A 17,484-nucleotide genomic window follows, 5' to 3' on the forward strand; every position below is an offset into this window, starting at 1 on the left:
TCAAGCTTCAACTGTTGAAGGGTGTTAGCATTTCTATTTAAACTTTGTTTTTCTGGATTTTCTGTTGTAGTATTTCTCCTTCTTTATGGGTTTTATTTTTCTATTGTGAAGAGTATTTGACGCTTTTCAATGAGGACATTTTGGAATTGGAATTTGGTTTACTTTCTGAACTGACTGGAATGAAAAAGGGATTGACTCCTACCCTGCTGTCAATATTACTGGCCTGTTTGATAATCAACAATGTCATATCTCCCTCTGACATTCATTGAGTTGACATTCAGCCTTAAACAAGGATTTGCCATTTCAAGTGATACACCACATTGCAAATTGATTATGAAATTCTGACTCACTGAGAACACAGGCGTAAATTGATCTGTCCACATGGTGTTATGTTAGCCTTCCAGTGTTAGGGTGGATGTTGCAGTGAGGAGGCAGACATCATGACATTCATGAAGTGTAATGCCATGAGTGAGGGCTTTTATTAGTGGAGAAGCTAATGGTGCCAAACTTACGTACACACTATGTAACACATATTTCCAACAAAAATAACAAACAGGAAAACATTCTCAGATAAATGGATAAACAGTCAAGCCTCAATCACACCTGCTAGCACATCAAGTATAACAACCTTCCCCTTGTGTCTCTGGCAGAGGAATGACAGGCTTTAAATAGGATACCTGGGATACCCTCAACATGGACTATTCCATTTTAGACCAATCATCAATTAATAGTCTTCCGTAGGCATGAAATCACGATTCACACATTCAGGTAATACAATCTCAATGACCAAATACTGTATATAGCCTGCATTTCAATAGTAGTGTTTAACTATGCATAGAACATGTAATAGACCGGTGTACCCTACTCTCCCCCTTGGGATTTAGTAACATTACATTAGGCCTACCCAAAAGCACAGGATCATTGGCGTTCCCAAACACTGCTCTGGTTGACACAGCAGAAACAACAAACATTTCACCTAGTCAATCATGAGGATTCAAAGGTAATGTCTAACCATTTCTAAGTATAGAAATAGCAAACTCAATACCCAAACCTTTGACAATAGGCATGATATGATGAAGCTAAACCGTTTTGCATGTGAAACCAATGACTGTCTAGTCTGGCTGACTGCAAACTCGAAGTCTTCCTCACTTCCTCACTTCAGAGTCTGAAAAGGCGACTTGATGTTATAGGTTTGAAGCGGGGCAGTGCTTTTTTACTGATTGGTTCCTCTCTGTCTCACTCAGACAGCCACACACAGCCCCCTTCCAACACAACTGTTGGATTTTTAAATCCAAACAAGGAGAGTTCTCAACCCCTCAGGAAAACAATAACGTTTAAAAGAACCAATCAAAGCTTGAGCAAATCTTTCAGCGAATATTGCACCAACAAACGGGCTCCGGTCCAGACCGGTGTGTCACAGCTCTCGGCAACACTGAAAATCTAACACTAACCATGTTTCCATTCAACCAGTGTTATGCAAGTAAAGTAGACTGGCTGCCTGTTGGATAACAGTATAGTTGTCGGTAGGCCTAAACCTTCCGAATGTCTACAGAACTTTTATGTGCTCTACGTGAGACCATCAGAAAGTAGGGCTAAGCAAGCTTGAAAATTATACAAGGTTCGATTGCTCTTGCTCAAAAGCCTACTATCAAGTAGTGAGAAGGTTACCCAAGGGAGTGGCACAAAGGCCTAACAATTACATCTAGGTTCACTGTCTTGATACTGATGTTGAAAATCGAGAAATCAAACAACCCTTTGTAAATAATGCAAAACAACTGCACATTCACACATTTTAACACAATAAGCAGAGGACAACTAAGCTTTTAGTTGCTTCAGCACTTTAAGCATTCAGCACTATTAAAGTGTCAACATTCCACGATGGAATAAAATCCTCTGCTTGCTTGCTTGCAAGCATGAATGAATGGGAATGTCTGCTACTTTATTTGATTTGCTTCATGTCCCCATAAGCTTTAATTTTCCTAAACAGCTTTATATTTGGCATAGTTTCTCAGCGGCATGTTGAGTTTGTGCATTGAGCTTTTATGGTTCCATGTATCACTCTATGATGTTCAATTATTATGACTACAGTATGTCTCAGGTGTTTAACTGTCTGTGTTGGGTAAACCCCATTGTTGGCAGCTGTGTTTGTCAGTAACACACACACACACACACACACACACACACACACACACACACACACACACACACACACACACACACACACACACACACACACACACACACACATTGTCCAGTAACTCAATGGCTGTGTTTACAAGTAATAAGAAATTGAAATGTGCCTCTGTCTATTCAATAATGACTCAATAATGGTATCCTCCACCAATGTATCTCACTATTGGGAATCTGGTCACTGAAGCTCCATAGAATCACCATAGCACATAAGTGTGGCGGAGGCGGACTGAGTTAGTTACATGGTGCAGGACGCATGCCTCTCTGTCCCTCTCAATCTCTCCTGCAATTGGCACCCTATTCCCTATTTACTGCACCACTTTTGACCAGTGCCCATAGGTCTCTGTTCAAAAGTAGTGCACTATAGAATATAGGGTGCTATTTGGGACGCAGACGTATGTGCTATGGTTTAACATGCAACCTATACTATTAAACTGTCTTGGTCAAATTTGTGTCTCTGAAATGTGTGATAATGCAAGATCTCAGAATGTGGTTATTTCCATAAATGGTATGATATTCACATAATTGTGTTTGGAATATGTTGTCGTGGAGGCAGTTTTCATGTACTGTTTAATGCAGTCAAGATGGCAGCAGTATATTATATACAGTATATAGCCATTCAGAACCTAGCTAGCTACCAAGGTTCTCAAGCACTGGTACAGTAATGACATGCAGCTTTGGTCAGCGCACTTCCTGCAGAAATCCATTTGCATCGGGGGGTGCATTGCAAGCAGTGCTGGCTAGAGATAACACTTCATCTTTTCAAATGCAAGCCCCGTTGAAAAATGAACCACTGCCTGCCTGCAGTGCACTAGATCAAGGTGTCCCAGTATACTTTAAAGGAATGTGCTTCACTATCAAGGTCTACACAACACGATATTCAAACATTTGTATTTGATATAGAGCGCTTTTGGTGATTGATTTTGAAACAATACTTTAAAAAAGATATATTTACATGTATTTAGTCCTAAACATTCAGTATAACATTTAAGATATGCAGACCTGTCATTTAACATACATTCATTCATTTAATAATGAATACATTCTTTAATTGATTCATAATCTGTATCAGTACATTTTCCAGTTTGAAAACATTCTCAATCAAACATCAACTATTTATTAGCCCACAGCTTTATAAGGTGAAAACGAATCATTTTAACTAGGATTATACCTTATATATGTTTATTATTTTCTGGGGGGGAGATGTAGATCAGCTTTAATTGTGCAGATCGATTGTAGAATTACCTCTGCTGCAGAGGATAAGTTCATTAGAGTTACCAGCCTCATAATTTGCAGCCCATCTGGTTAGCGTTTAGTGGGACTATCATTTGTTTTTCAACGGGACAATGACCCAACACACCGCCAGGCTGTGTAAAGGCTAGATGACCAAGAAGGAGAGTGATGGACTGCTGCATCAGAGGACCTGGCCTCCACAATCACCTGACCTCAACCACATTGAGATGGTTTGGGATGAGTTGGACCGCAGAGTGAAGGAAAAGCAGCCAACAAGTGCTCAGCATATGTGGGAACTCCTTCAAGACTGTTGGAAAAGCATTCCAGGTGAAGCTGGTTGAGAGAATACCAAGAGTGTGCAAAGCTGTCATCAAGGCAACGGGTGACTACTTTGAAGAATCTCAAATATAAAATATATTTTGATTTGTTTAACACTTTTTTGGTAACTACATGATTCCATATGTGTTACTTCATAGTTTTGATGTCTTCACTATTATTCTACAATGCAGAAAATATAAAAAATAAAGAAAAACCCTTTAATGAGTGGGTGTGTCCAAACTTTTCACTGGTACTTATATACATACATACATATTTATTTTTAAAATACATTTTCCTTTATTATTTTCCACTAACCCTACCACCCCTCCCCTAATTGGAGTAAACTAATGAAAAACAACACTTAGGCTTCTACTTCCAGCTAATACATACTATATACATTTGACGGACACAATCTATTTTACAATAGTTCTATTTTGTTTGTTTTTAGACCTGTCCTTCCTCTACCCTCAACCTCTCTCACCTATTTCTGATGTCCATCCAGTTTGATTTCTATTTGCCATATATTTCTTTTTTAACTGTGCTGTTTCACAAAAGTTCTGAACCTACAGTATACACATTTTACCGACACAGTATATTTTACATGAGTTATCTTGTTGCTATTAGTCCCACCTTTTAGCTCCATTCAACCCCTCCCATCTAGCTCTTCTATTTGCCATATGATTTTAAACTGTGTTGTGATGTGTCACAAAAGTTCTGAACCTTTCTATTCTCATAGTTTCTACAGATGGTAAATTAAAGATTTTCTTTCTGTTGCTAAAAGTATTATTATATTATTCATCTATTGACTATGACTTTTCAAACCACCCAGTAGTGCTATGTGCAGCATTAGCCATTCCTGGTCCTGTGACCAAAAACGAGCTACATATGGACAGTACCAAAATAAATGGTCTAATGACTGTCTCTTTGCAGCAAAATCTGCAGAGCTGGGAAGATTGTATCCCCTATATATATATATATATATATATTGCTTGCAAAAATGTTGTATAATAATTTAAATAGAAAAATTATACGGTTTGAATCCGGAGTCGTTTTGCGTATCAGTTCACAAACCATGGAATCAGTACATCGAAAATCTCTTCCCAACTATTTTTCAATCTATATGGCACAGCTGTCAATTAGTTGGTACTTAAATGAAAGCGGTACACTTATATACAGTGTTGCTAGCAGCTGACAGTTCATTCCTTTTCACATGTTCACAGCCTTACCAAGCAATTATTGAGAGGTATGTTACTCATAAATATTTCGAGTCAGGCCTACAAGCACAGACCTATTTTACTGAAACAAATGTAATATGACTTTCACTTGACAGTCAAACACGCATGATACAGGTAGAGGCGTAGGAAGTTGGTTGCATTTTTATCCCATGTTTACTGCTAGGTGGAGCCCGAGTATATTGTGTGAGCGACAATCCAGATCCGAGTTTTGCCTCTCGCCGTTCTCGCATTCTACCTTGAGTCAAAGACCGCATTTCTCTCAGGCAGTGCTCCCGAAATTGGTTTGTCATATGCGCCGAGAGCAAAGCTTTGGAAGCAAAAAAATATATCGAGTTCATTGCCGTGGAGATTTTCAAAGAAGACACATTTATTTGTCATAGCCTACTCTTTATTTTTTTTTTTTTTGCGCTAATGTGTTTTGCCTTTGAGCTTTTACTTTCGGACGTGATGTAGTAGTTACTGCACAAGAGGACGTGTTGTGCGCCACTTCTTTTGAGGGACTGTCATCTGGATACACAAGGAGACCGTTCTTTCTCCAGCAATATCGACAGTACACGGATCATACAGACATGTCCAACTCTTCTAGCCCACTATCGGACTTTGAGAAAATATAAGCGGAGTTATTCGAAATAATTATTTGGAATCGCCCTTCTTTTCCCTCGACCCTCTGAGGAGACTGATCTGTGCGCAAGGACGATAGCAATTGTGTAAAGAAAATAAGTGTGAACAATTTTATCACTTACACTTTCAATGGGAGGACTATTTGAAGGGTATAATCGTATCACCAGTGTCTTCTAAAACACGGTAAGAATATTATGCTAATTCATAGGCTATACGATTTTGCCTGCATCTTCATCTATATTTTGGTTCGCATATGCACTTCATTTAGCCTACCTGCAGTTTCTCGTATATACAATATTTGCCTGTGTTGGATGTAATGTGTAGGCTAATGAGTTATACGCTGTTATATTTAAGACTTCATTGTTAAATAAACTTGGCGACGGTGTGTCACGGTTGGTATTCATTGGTTACGCAGTTCGCAATTAATTGCCTTGTCAAGATATCAATACTTTCTGGTGTCAGTTGCGGTGATTTAAAGAGCGTCACTTAATGAGCGCGTCCTATCCAAATTAGGGAAACAATGTGCACATTTGAAATAGTTTGTGGTATGGTTTATTATAAAGGGAATGGTTGGCACTATGCACCGGAAACGTGCGTTTGTCTGTTTCTCTATTCACAACCCAGCTTTCAGAAGATGTTAAAATAATGCGTTACTTAGTCCAATATGACGTTGGTGATGAATGAAGTTTGTGTAGGGTACCCTTAAACAGTTCAGTCCGTTTTACAATGGGTGCTTGAAACAGTGGTTGTATACAGTAGGATGTTCAAGGAAAAACTGTGTATAGGGTCACGGATGAACGGCAATTTCTGGAATAGAATGAAAATTGATGTTTTTCCACATGTATAATATTGTCAATTTTGAGTGCCAGCATGCAAGTTATGAGAACTGACGCACTAACAGACCTGAGGGGACCGTCTGGAATGTCGTGCGTCGCACGAGAAATTAAATATAGGCTAGCATGAGCCACCAGAATTGGTTAGTTGTATGTTTCAGTCTCATTCCTTTGCACACAAGACTGCCATATCTGCGACACCCCAGTAGTCCACTGACGTAAGCCATACGCGTTCACACTTATTTACTCATTTAATGTTTAGCTATCTATATACAGTTTTTTTTCATAAAGTATTCACACCCCCCCAACACATTTTGTTGTTTTACAAAGTTGGATTAAAATGGATTTAATTGTAATTTATCTTTGTTAACGATTCTACACAAAATACTCTAATATCAAGGTCGAAGAAAAAATCGAACGTTTGTAAAAAAAATCATGAAAAATACAACACTATCTTGATTAGATAAGTATTCAACCCCCTGAATCAATACGTTAGAATCACATTTGGCCGCAATTACAGCTGCATGTCTTTGTGGGTGAGACTTGAAGAGCTTTCCACATCTGACTTGTGTAACATTTGCCCATTATTCTTTTACAAATTCTTCAAGCTCTGTCAAGTTGATTGTCAAGCAATCATTAACAATCATTTTCAGGTCTTGCCATAGATTCTCAAGCAGATTTCAGTTAAAACTGTAACTCGGCTACACAGGAACATTCACTATGTTATTGGTAAGCAACTCTAGTGTAGATTTTGCATTGTGTTTTAGGGTGTCTTGCTGAAAGGTGAATTCATCTCCCAGTGTCTGGTGGAAGGCAGACAGAACTAGGTTTTCCTTTAGGATTTTGCTTTTGCTTAGCTCCATTCCATTTACTTTTTATCCTGAAAAACTCCCCAGTCCTTAACGAATACAAGCATACACATAACATGATACCACCACCACTATGCTTGAAAATATGGAGAGTGGTACTAAGTAATATGTTTGGGGCAAATCCAATACAACACTTTGTATTCAGAACAAAAAGTGAATTGCTTTGCCACATTTTTTTGCAGTATTACTTTAGTGCCTTGTTGCAAACAGGATGAGTGTTTTGCAATATTCTGATTTGCTACAGGCTTCATTCTTTTCACTCTGTCATTTAGGTTAGTATTCTGAAGTAATTACAATGTTCCATCCACCCATCCGTTTTCTCCTATCACAGCCATTAAACTCTAACTGTTTTAAAGTCACGATTAACCTCATGGTGGAATCCCTGAGTGACCTGTATCTTTTGTAGTGACTGGGTGTATTGATAAATAATTTCTACGATATATTTAAATTTCAGAACTTTTCAACTTCTCTTCTGTCACATTTCAATATAAATGTGCTATTTTGTCCTCAATGCCATTTTAGATATGAAAGGAAATGGACTAACATGAATGACTGGCTATTCTGTGTGTGTGTGTGTGTGTGTGTGTGTGTGTGTGTGTGTGTGTGACATAAAACATTCCAATTAAGATCAGAGTCTGCAACATTCATTTATTTGTCAAAGTTTTGCATCCTTCTTGTCAGTTCCTCACCAAGGTGTATTAGGCCTACTAGCTAACACTTGTTTGTCTCTGACTTTCCATCTCATCGTCTGTGAAGTGCTCTCAAGGTGGTGACACGTGATTACAGCAATATCTTCAATGTGGTGGGTGTATGGTAAACATGCCCATAACAAAACTAAACCAGCCATCTACCTCAGACGGTGAAGACCTTGACATCCTCCCCCTAGAGGAAAAAACGAGAGGCCAGTTCATGCTTTGCTTTTTGTCTAATTGGATGTCAACCTGTAGTTTACTTTCAGTGTATCTTGTCTTTGCTCATCCAATGCCACGTCGTTCCTGATAATATTTGCTCCACAGCTGTGGGCAGTGTCCCAACGGTGTATGTCTGACAGATATCACTTTTGACTATATTGCTAGATGCTGACCTCGCTTTTCCTCTTGTTGTGGTGCAGTACCATTGCAGTGCATCCTGGATGGCTGGCCTAATTCGTTTTAGCCAACCGCTTATGCAGTAAAGTGAATATGTCTGGGAAAATTGATAATCCTGGGAGCAAGAGTTGCTCTGTCTGTAAACTACCTTTTACTGCCAGAATATCAAGAAAAAGAATAGGGTAGTTGATGAAGAGGGAGGCATATAGCACCTCATAGCTGGTGCAGGGGTCTACCTGTGTGTGCCATCTGGCTTGGGAAAACAATCAGTGGTAACCTTACCTTACGGTCATTACTGCTTTAGGTGTTCTAAGGCCTAGTAGCTGTTTTTTCTAATCATGAAATCACACTTTATTCATTATGGGCTGGAATTCAATCAAACTGGGCTATACTGTACATATAGATGAATGTTCTGATCAAACTGCTTATTTTTTTTGACATCTAGGCCTAAATGATCAAATGTGGAACAAATTATTTAATTGGGTTTAATAAGCAGTTATTTGAATCAATGACGCGGTGGATGGTTCTCAATGTTTAATTCTTGCAAGGTGGTCCCACCAGTGTTTACAAGCCAGGCAGATAGCTTTTAATCTGGTGCATTGCCAACGTTAAATACCTTTTTTTACTGTTTAGCATGGCATTTGCTTATGAATGGTTTGTGAAGCATTATAAAGGTCCTTATAAAGGGTTTGTGAAGGCAAACAACACTCCCTTATACCTCCAGTGTGTTTCCTAGCTGGGAGATGTTTATTGTGTACATTGTTTTCACCTAGTTACATTCGTTGTCAATCTGTACAATTTATGTGTATTGTGTTCTTGTCAGATTTTTTTTCATTTTTTTTTCAAGGCTTCTTTCCCTTTATTGTTTTGTTGTCTTGACAAATATGTTTTTCCTGAGATCTTTCTCTGACAAAGGCATAACTGGTAATATTTCTTAACCTGGCTGACATACAGTGAGCTCCAAAAGAATTAGGACGGTGACAAGTGTTTTGGCTCTGTACTCCTTCACTTTGTATTTGAAATGATACAGATAGATTATTTACCATTCATTTCTACTGGGAACAAAATACTTGGAAACAACCAAAACAAACAGCAAATGCATCCAACAAATTTGTCACAAGCTTGTAGTCATTGCGTGCTATGAATATTTGACCAAATACTTAACTTTTTACTACTTTAATACACATATACTGTAAGTGAATTTGTCAACACTTTTGGTCGCCTAAAATAGGGAACATTTCTTCAGAAGTGCATTATATTGGCTTGGAAATAAATGCCATTTTGAAAGGAGGCAAATGGTTAGTAGGACAACCTTTTGTCGTTTTGATGTTGCCAGATTGACTTTAGATGCAGTGTAATCTAGCTAGTTTTGATTGAGGGGAGACCACCAGATTTTAGCTAGCTCACTTTAGCATTGCTTGCTATTTTTGACGAATTTTGCTAGCTAATGACGACATTGCCACCTGTCTAAACTTGGAATTTGACGACATGATAATGATTGCAAAGTTGTTTCCAACTAAATATTTGCCTACTTTAGCAATGTCCTTGCGTTTCCAGGACACTTATGTAATTTAGACTAAACAGTCGTTAGCTTCCGTCCAGAATGATTGGGCTGATCACGACTTTTGGGCACCACTATGACGCCGCCGACAGAGCGGTTTGAGAACGTTCATAACAATGGCATGACGTGACAGAGGTGCAAACTATGAATGGCTCTTGCCAGCTCCACTTGCGCTGTGGGGCAGTGAAGGTTGGAGGTCTTTATTCAGCATTGTGTGTGTTACTCTCATGATTTAAGCCATCCCTTCTATAAGCTGCCCCACATTCCAGCTAATGGCATAAATGTTTTATGATACGGGATAATTTGGTGCCCTCAGTCAAAACACTGGTTTCAACAAAACCAATCCTAACTACTTCCATAAAGGCCACCATTTCATTCTCAGAGGCTGTGCTCTTTTAGTTTTTCCGTTTTATTAGATTTTTTTTGTTTCCCTGAAGTCGATTCGATATGTGACTTGATTTAGCTTTTTGGACATTACGCAGCAGGTGGTATCAAATTTGCTAGTACAGTATGACTCGAGACATGATCTCTTCAATTCTCTTAATCAGGTTAACTGTATAGGATAGAGGTCGACTGATTTTAATCGGCATGGCCAGTCAATTAGGGCCGCTTTTTCAAGTTTTCATAACAATCGGCAATCGGCATTTTTGGATGCCGATTATGGCCGATTACATTGCATTCCACAAGGAGACTGCGTGGCAGGCTGACCACTTGTTACGCGAGTGCAGCAAGGAGCCAAGGTAAGTTGCTAGCTAGCATTAAACTTATCTTATAAAAAAACAATCAATCTTAACATAATCACTAGTTAACTACACATGGTTGATGATATTACTAGTTTAACTAGCTTGTCCTGTGTTGCGTATAATAAATGCGGTGCCTGTTAATTTATCATCGAATCACAACCTACTTTGCCAAACGGGTGGTGATTTAACAAAAGCGCATTCGCGAAAAAAGCACAATCATAGCACCAATGTACCTAACCATAAACATCAATGCCTTTCAATCAATACACAAGTATATTTTTTTAAGACTGCATATTTAGTTAAAAGAAAGTCATGTTAGCAGGCAATATTAACTAGGGAAATTGTCACTTCTCTTGCGTTCAGTGTAAGCAGAGTCAGGGTATATGCAGCAGTTTGGGCCACCCGGCTCGTTGTGAACTGTGTGAAGACCCTTTCTTCCTAACAAAGACCGTAATTAATTTGCCAGAATTGTACATAATTATGACAGAACATTGAAGGTTGTGCAATGTAACAGCAATATTTAGACTTAGGGTTGCCACCTGTTCGATAAAATACAGAACGGTTCCGTATTTCACTGAAAGAATAAACGTTTTGTTTTCGAAATTCTAGTTTTCAGATTTGACCATATTAATGACCTAAGGCTCATTTCTGTGTGTTTTATTATAATTAAGTCTATGATTTGATAGAGCAGTCTGAGTGGTGGTAGGCAGCAGCAGGCTCGTAAGCATTCATTCAAACAACACTTTCCTGTGTTTGCCAGCAGCTCTTCGCAATGATTGAAGCACAGCGCTGGTTTATGACTTCAAGCCTATCAACTCCCGAGATTAGGCTGGCAATACTATAGTGCCTATAAGAACATCCAATAGTCAAAGGTATATGAAATACAAATGGTATAGAGAGAAATAGTCCTATAAATTCCTATAATAACTACAACCTAATACTACTTAACTGGGAATATTGAAGACTCATGTTAAAAGGAACCACCAGCTTTCATATGTTCTCATGTTCTGAGCAAAGAACTTAAACGTTAGCTTTTTTACATGGCACATATTGCACTTTTACTTTCTTCTCCAACACTGTGTTTTTGCATTATTTAAACTAAATTGAACATGTTTCATTATTTATTTGAGACTAAATAGATTTTATTTATGTATTATATTAAGTTAAAATAAGTGTTAATTCAGTATTGTTGTAATTGTCATATACAGTGCCTTGCGAAAGTATTCGGCCCCCTTGAACTTTTCGACCTTTTGCCACATTTCAGGCTTCAAACATAAAGATATAAAACTGTAATTTTTTGTGAAGAATCAACAACAAGTGGGACACAATCATGAAGTGGAACGAAATGTATTGGATATTTCAAACTTTTTTAACAAATAAAAAACTGAAAAATTGGCCGTGCAAAATTATTCAGCCCCTTTACTTTCAGTGCAGCAAACTCTCTCCAGAAGTTCAGTGAGGATCTCTGAATGATCCAATGTTGACCTAAATGACTGATGATAAATAGAATCCACCTGTGTGTAATCAAGTCTCCGTATAAATGCACCTGCTCTGTGATAGTCTCAGAGGTCCGTTTTAAAGCGCAGAGAGCATCATGAAGAACAAGGAACACACCAGGCAGGTCCGAGATACTGTTGTGGAGAAGTTTAAAGCCGGATTTGGATACAAAAAGATTTCCCAAGCTTTAAACATCCCAAGGAGCACTGTGCAAGCGATAATATTGAAATGGAAGGAGTATCAGACCACTGCAAATCTACGAAGACCCGGCCGTCCCTCTAAACTTTCAGCTCATACAAGGAGAAGACTGATCAGAGATGCAGCCAAGAGGCCCATGATCACTCTGGATGAACTGCAGAGATCTACAGCTGAGGTGGGAGACTCTGTCCATAGGACAACAATCAGTCGTATACTGCACAAATCTGGCCTTTATGGAAGAGTGGCAAGAAGAAAGCCATTTCTTAAAGCTATCTATAAAAAGTGTCGTTTAAAGTTTGCCACTAGCCACCTGGGAGACACAAACATGTGGAAGAAGGTGCTCTGGTCAGATGAAACCAAAATCAAACTTTTTGGCAACAATGCAAAACGTTATGTTTGGCGTAAAAGCAACACAGCTCATCACCCTGAACACACCATCCCCACTGTCAAACATGGTGGTGGTGGCAGCATCATGGTTTGGGCCTGCTTTTCTTCAGCAGGGGCAGGGAAGATGGTTAAAATTGATGGGAAGATGGATGGAGCCAAATACAGGACCATTCTGGAAGAAAACCTGATGGAGTCTGCAAAAGACCTGAGACTGGGACGGAGATTTGTCTTCCAACAAGACAATGATCCAAAACATAAAGCAAAATCTACAATGGAATGGTTCACAAATAAACATATCCAGGTGTTAGAATGGCCAAGTCAAAGTCCAGACCTGAATCCAATCGAGAATCTGTGGAAAGAACTGAAAACTGCTGTTCACAAACGCTCTCCATCCAACCTCACTGAGCTCGAGCTGTTTTGCAAGGAGGAATGGGCAAAAATTTCAGTCTCTCGATGTGCAAAACTGATAGAGAAATACCCCAAGCGACTTACAGCTGTAATCGCAGCAAAAGGTGGCGCTACAAAGTATTAACTTAAGGGGGCTGAATAATTTTGCACGCCCAATATTTTAGTTTTTTATTTGTTAAAAAAGTTTGAAATATCCAATAAATTTCGTTCCACTTCATGATCGTGTCCCACTTGTTGTTGATTCTTCACAAAAAATTACAGTTTTATATCTTTGTTTGAAGCCTGAAATATGGCAAAAGGTCAAAGTTCAAGGGGGCCGAATACTTTCGCAAGGCACTGTATATAAAAAATTGGCTGATTTTAATCGGTATCGTCTTTTTTTGGTACTCCAATAATCGGTATCAGTATCTGCGTGGAAAAGTCCTAATCAGTCGACCTCTAGTATAAGATATGACTTCATCGCTCCTCTACTGTAGGTGAAGGCTTTTACAGGAGTTAAAAGTACAGGCCTTGTATCGATTTGAATACCGTAAAACTTCAATTAAAACGCAGTCTCAAATAGCTGTCTGTCCCTTTCTTACAGCCGGGCAATGGCACATATTTCAGCAAATAAACACCTGTTTCAAACAAACGCTGGTTCTAAAGGAATTGTCTAAAGTGAAGAAATTGATTAAAATGCTAGAATTAAACAATTAACTATGCAAATGAGCAAAAAATGTGTGCATTAAGAAAATAGATGCCGGGCTCGATTACAAGCATGTCTCTAAGCGTCTGTTTTGTTCAGTGATTTAAGCAAATAAAGCCTCGGCTATTACTTTATGTTTTACTGTAGTTTACCCAAGGCTAGCGGCTATGGAGGGGTATTTTAGATACCTGTAAATTACAGTACACACACACGGCAGACAGCACAGCAGAAGTTCAAACGGGAAGTGCCTGTGACCAACTCCGTTGAGAAATGGAAACCACCTCTGTCAACGGCTTCATAAGGAAATGCAACAGTGACGTTGTTCCCACAGTGAAGGTTTCCTGCTTCCCCAATCAAAAGCCCTGAATTAACAGAGGTTGGCGTTAAACTGTGTAAGATAGCGGCGTATATTAAAAAAAAGTTAGTTTATTTGCTTTGTTTGTAATTTATTTTTGTACTTGTTTTGTGCGTAATGTTGCCGCTACCGTCTTATGACCAAAAATAACTTTTGAACATCATGGCTGAGATTACTCACCACGGACTGACAGAATCCTTTTTTTCCTTTAACGTGTCTGATGAGGCTGACGCGAACGATATACTACTTTCTCGGGAACAGGCCCACATCCCCATGATTTGCGTGAAGAGGAGGCAGAGAAAAAGGGTCTGTAGGGTGGACTGCCTTGTGAGAATTCATAGGCGATCGAATAAACCCCCACTTCCTTCCATTCTGCTAGCAAATGTGCAGTCTTTGGACAATACCATTGATGACCTACGTGGAAGATTAAACTACCAATAGGACATTCAAAACTGTAATATCTTATGCTTCACGGCGACGTGGCTGAACGGTGACAATATCAACATACAGCTGGCTGGTTATACACTGCACCGGCAGGATAGAACAGCGGCGTCTGGTAAGACAAGGGGCTGCGGAATATGTATTTTTGTAAATAACAGGTGGTGCACGATATCTAAGGAAGTCTCGAGCTAATGCTCGCCTGAGGTAGAGTATCTCATGATAAGCTGTAGACCACACTATCTACCTAGAGTTTTCATCTGTATTTTTTGTAGCTGTTTACATACCACCACAAACCGAGGGTGGTACAAATACAGCATTGAATGAGTTGTATTCCGCCATAAGCAAACAAGAAAACGCTTGCCCAGAGGCGGAGCTCCTAGTATCCAGGGACTTAAATCTGTTTTACCAAATTTCTATCAGCATGTTAAATGTGCAACCAGAGGGAAAAAGACTCAGGACCCCCTTTACTCCACAGACAGAGACTCATACAAAGCTTTCCTTCACCCTCCATTTGGCAAATCTGACTATAATTCTATCCTCCTGATTCTTGCTTAAAATTAAAGCAGGAAGCACCAGTGACTAGATCAATAAAAAAGTGGTCAGATGAAGCAGATGCTAAGCTACAGGACTGTTTTGCTAGCACAGACTTGAATATTGTCGTGACGTTGTATTAGTTAATGTGACGACTGTTGCTCATCGAATGATTAACGGTTTATAATTGCGTGATTAAATGAATTAAGCAATGAATCAAGCAATTATTAACTCATCAACCTGGGGCACCATGGGAACAGTATTTTGATTGAGTTTCTATTTCCCAAATTAACTCAAAGGATATCAGAATATCGATTTTACAACAGTCGCTAAATTAATCAATTTCCTCTACAGTCTCATTCTGAACGTCGCATAATCCGGGAATCTGCACGGACCCGGGCTTCACCAATGAGTTTACCACACCAATCTTAGTTGACTATTTATTTACTAGCAAGCTAAAATGATGATAAAAATACACATACACAAAACACAGTCTAGCTATTGATTAGGACTTAGTATAACGGGCCAACACACTATGGCGCGTGTTACCCAAAATGGGGATTTAAAAGAGAAAGAAACCAAGAAAGTACACGAGAGAAATATACATTTGGGTTCATTTGTCAGCCATGCTTATTTAAAACTAGCCTTGCCCCGAACTGCCGCTCTTATGGGTCAGAATATAATGATGTAATTACGTGTTGGAGGTCTCAGGTGGGAAGCTCCACGTGTGTCGTTTAGGCTTCTCAATGACGCACTTCTCCGGCGCAACTCTCTGGTTGTCCTCACGATGTCAGTGTCCTTCTTGGCTAAGTGGTCTGATCCCTCGCCATTGATCTGAAAGGGGTCTTCTGAGGACAGACAGCTCTGTAGCTCAGAGCTCACAGCTTCGGACTCGAACGGTGTATATACCACGATTCAATGGAGAGTGGAGGCTGGGTGGTTCGGCTTGAATTCACCCGCTTAGACACAGCTACTCGTCCGTAGCTCGTGTAGAAAAATATTTCTTTGTCTTCAACCTTGTGTTTCGTTTTGGGGTTCGTTGACTTTGTTAGACCTTCGCTGCAGCTTGGAGTCAATTAGTCTCCTATGTTAATTCTTCACTCTCCTGTCTTATACCCTTGGGTCAGAAGTGGGCGTAACCGCCTTTAGGGCAATTCTCTGGGCGGACCAAGTTAAGGGGCAAGGCCTAGATTTGACTAAAATCCTATTTTAGACACTACCTTCACATCTCATCTTTACCATAACATTCTCTTTGATTTGGATATTTTCCACACAACGTACAATGTATAAACATCAGGCATATACTGGGAAAACTCTTAAAGGTACAATGTTTTCATAATAACGTCATCTCTTAACCTTTAATAACAATTCAAAAGTTACATACATTTTGATATTCCACCTCTCGTCATGACCACCATTGTGGCTGACGGAAACCATTGTTCCAAAGTCCCTTTATTGCATGTTTAATGTTCTGAGGCCAGTTCTCCATAGTGAGAGGACAAAGGAATTTCTCAGTGGCCTAAGGTTTATTATGGGTGTGAGGTGTCATAAAACCCCCCACATCTTCAGACCCCTAGATCTCTCCTCCTCTGTTGGGGGTTTGGGAGATAATCTGTAGGGTGGTGGTCTCCTGTACCCTGACCTGATCAGGACAGTCATGACAATATGTTACAATATGATTCCTCCGATAGCATTGAGGAGTACACCACGTCAGTCATTGCCTTCATCAATAAGTGCATCGAAGACGTAGTCCCTTCAGTGACCGTACGTACATGCCATGGATTACAGGCAACATCTGCACTGAGCTAAAGGCTAGAGCTGCTGCTTTCAAGGAGCAGGACTCTAACCCGGAAGCTTCTAAGAATTCTTGCTATGGCCTCCTAAGAACCATCAAAGGCAAAGTGTCAATACTGCACTAAGATCGAATCGTACTACACCGGCTCTGACGCTCATCAGATGTGGCAGGGCTTGCAAACCATTAGACTACAAAGGGAAGCATGGCAGAGAGCTGCCCAGTGACACAAGCCTACCTGACGAGCTAAACTACTTATATACTCGCTTCGAACACTGAAACATGCATGAGCGCACCAGCTGTTCTGGACGACTGTGATCACGCTCTCCACAGCCAATGTAAGACCTTTTAAACAGGTCAACATTCACAAGGCCGCAGGGCCAGATGGATTACCAGGACGTATACTGCGAGCATGCGCTGACCAACTGGCAAGAGCCTTCACTGACATTTTCAACCTCTCCCTGTCTGAGACTGTACGACCAACATGTTTTAAGCAGAC

The 17,484-nt window shown here is 39.7% G+C and overlaps 1 protein-coding gene across 12 annotated transcripts in view; it reads left to right on the forward strand.

Annotated features, from left to right (window-relative positions):
- The first annotated feature begins 5,211 nt into the window (after positions 1 to 5,211).
- The window catches only part of LOC106577626 (adhesion G protein-coupled receptor L3), a 360,961-nt gene continuing 348,688 nt past the window's right edge, over positions 5,212 to 17,484 (forward strand). For 7 of the 12 annotated variants that reach the window (XM_082965150.1, XM_082965143.1, XM_014155890.3 and 4 more), the window contains exon 1: positions 5,213 to 5,780. The gene's annotated coding sequence lies outside the window, so the exon portion shown is untranslated. Of the gene's footprint in view, positions 5,781 to 17,484 lie in introns of all 12 variants that reach the window. The other 5 variants (XM_082965147.1, XM_045701387.2, XM_082965146.1 and 2 more) reach the window with 2 other exon arrangements.

The sequence above is a fragment of the Salmo salar genome, chromosome 18, assembly GCF_965601325.2.
Source record: "Salmo salar chromosome 18, fSalSal1, whole genome shotgun sequence".
Classification (NCBI taxonomy): domain Eukaryota; kingdom Metazoa; phylum Chordata; class Actinopteri; order Salmoniformes; family Salmonidae; genus Salmo; species Salmo salar.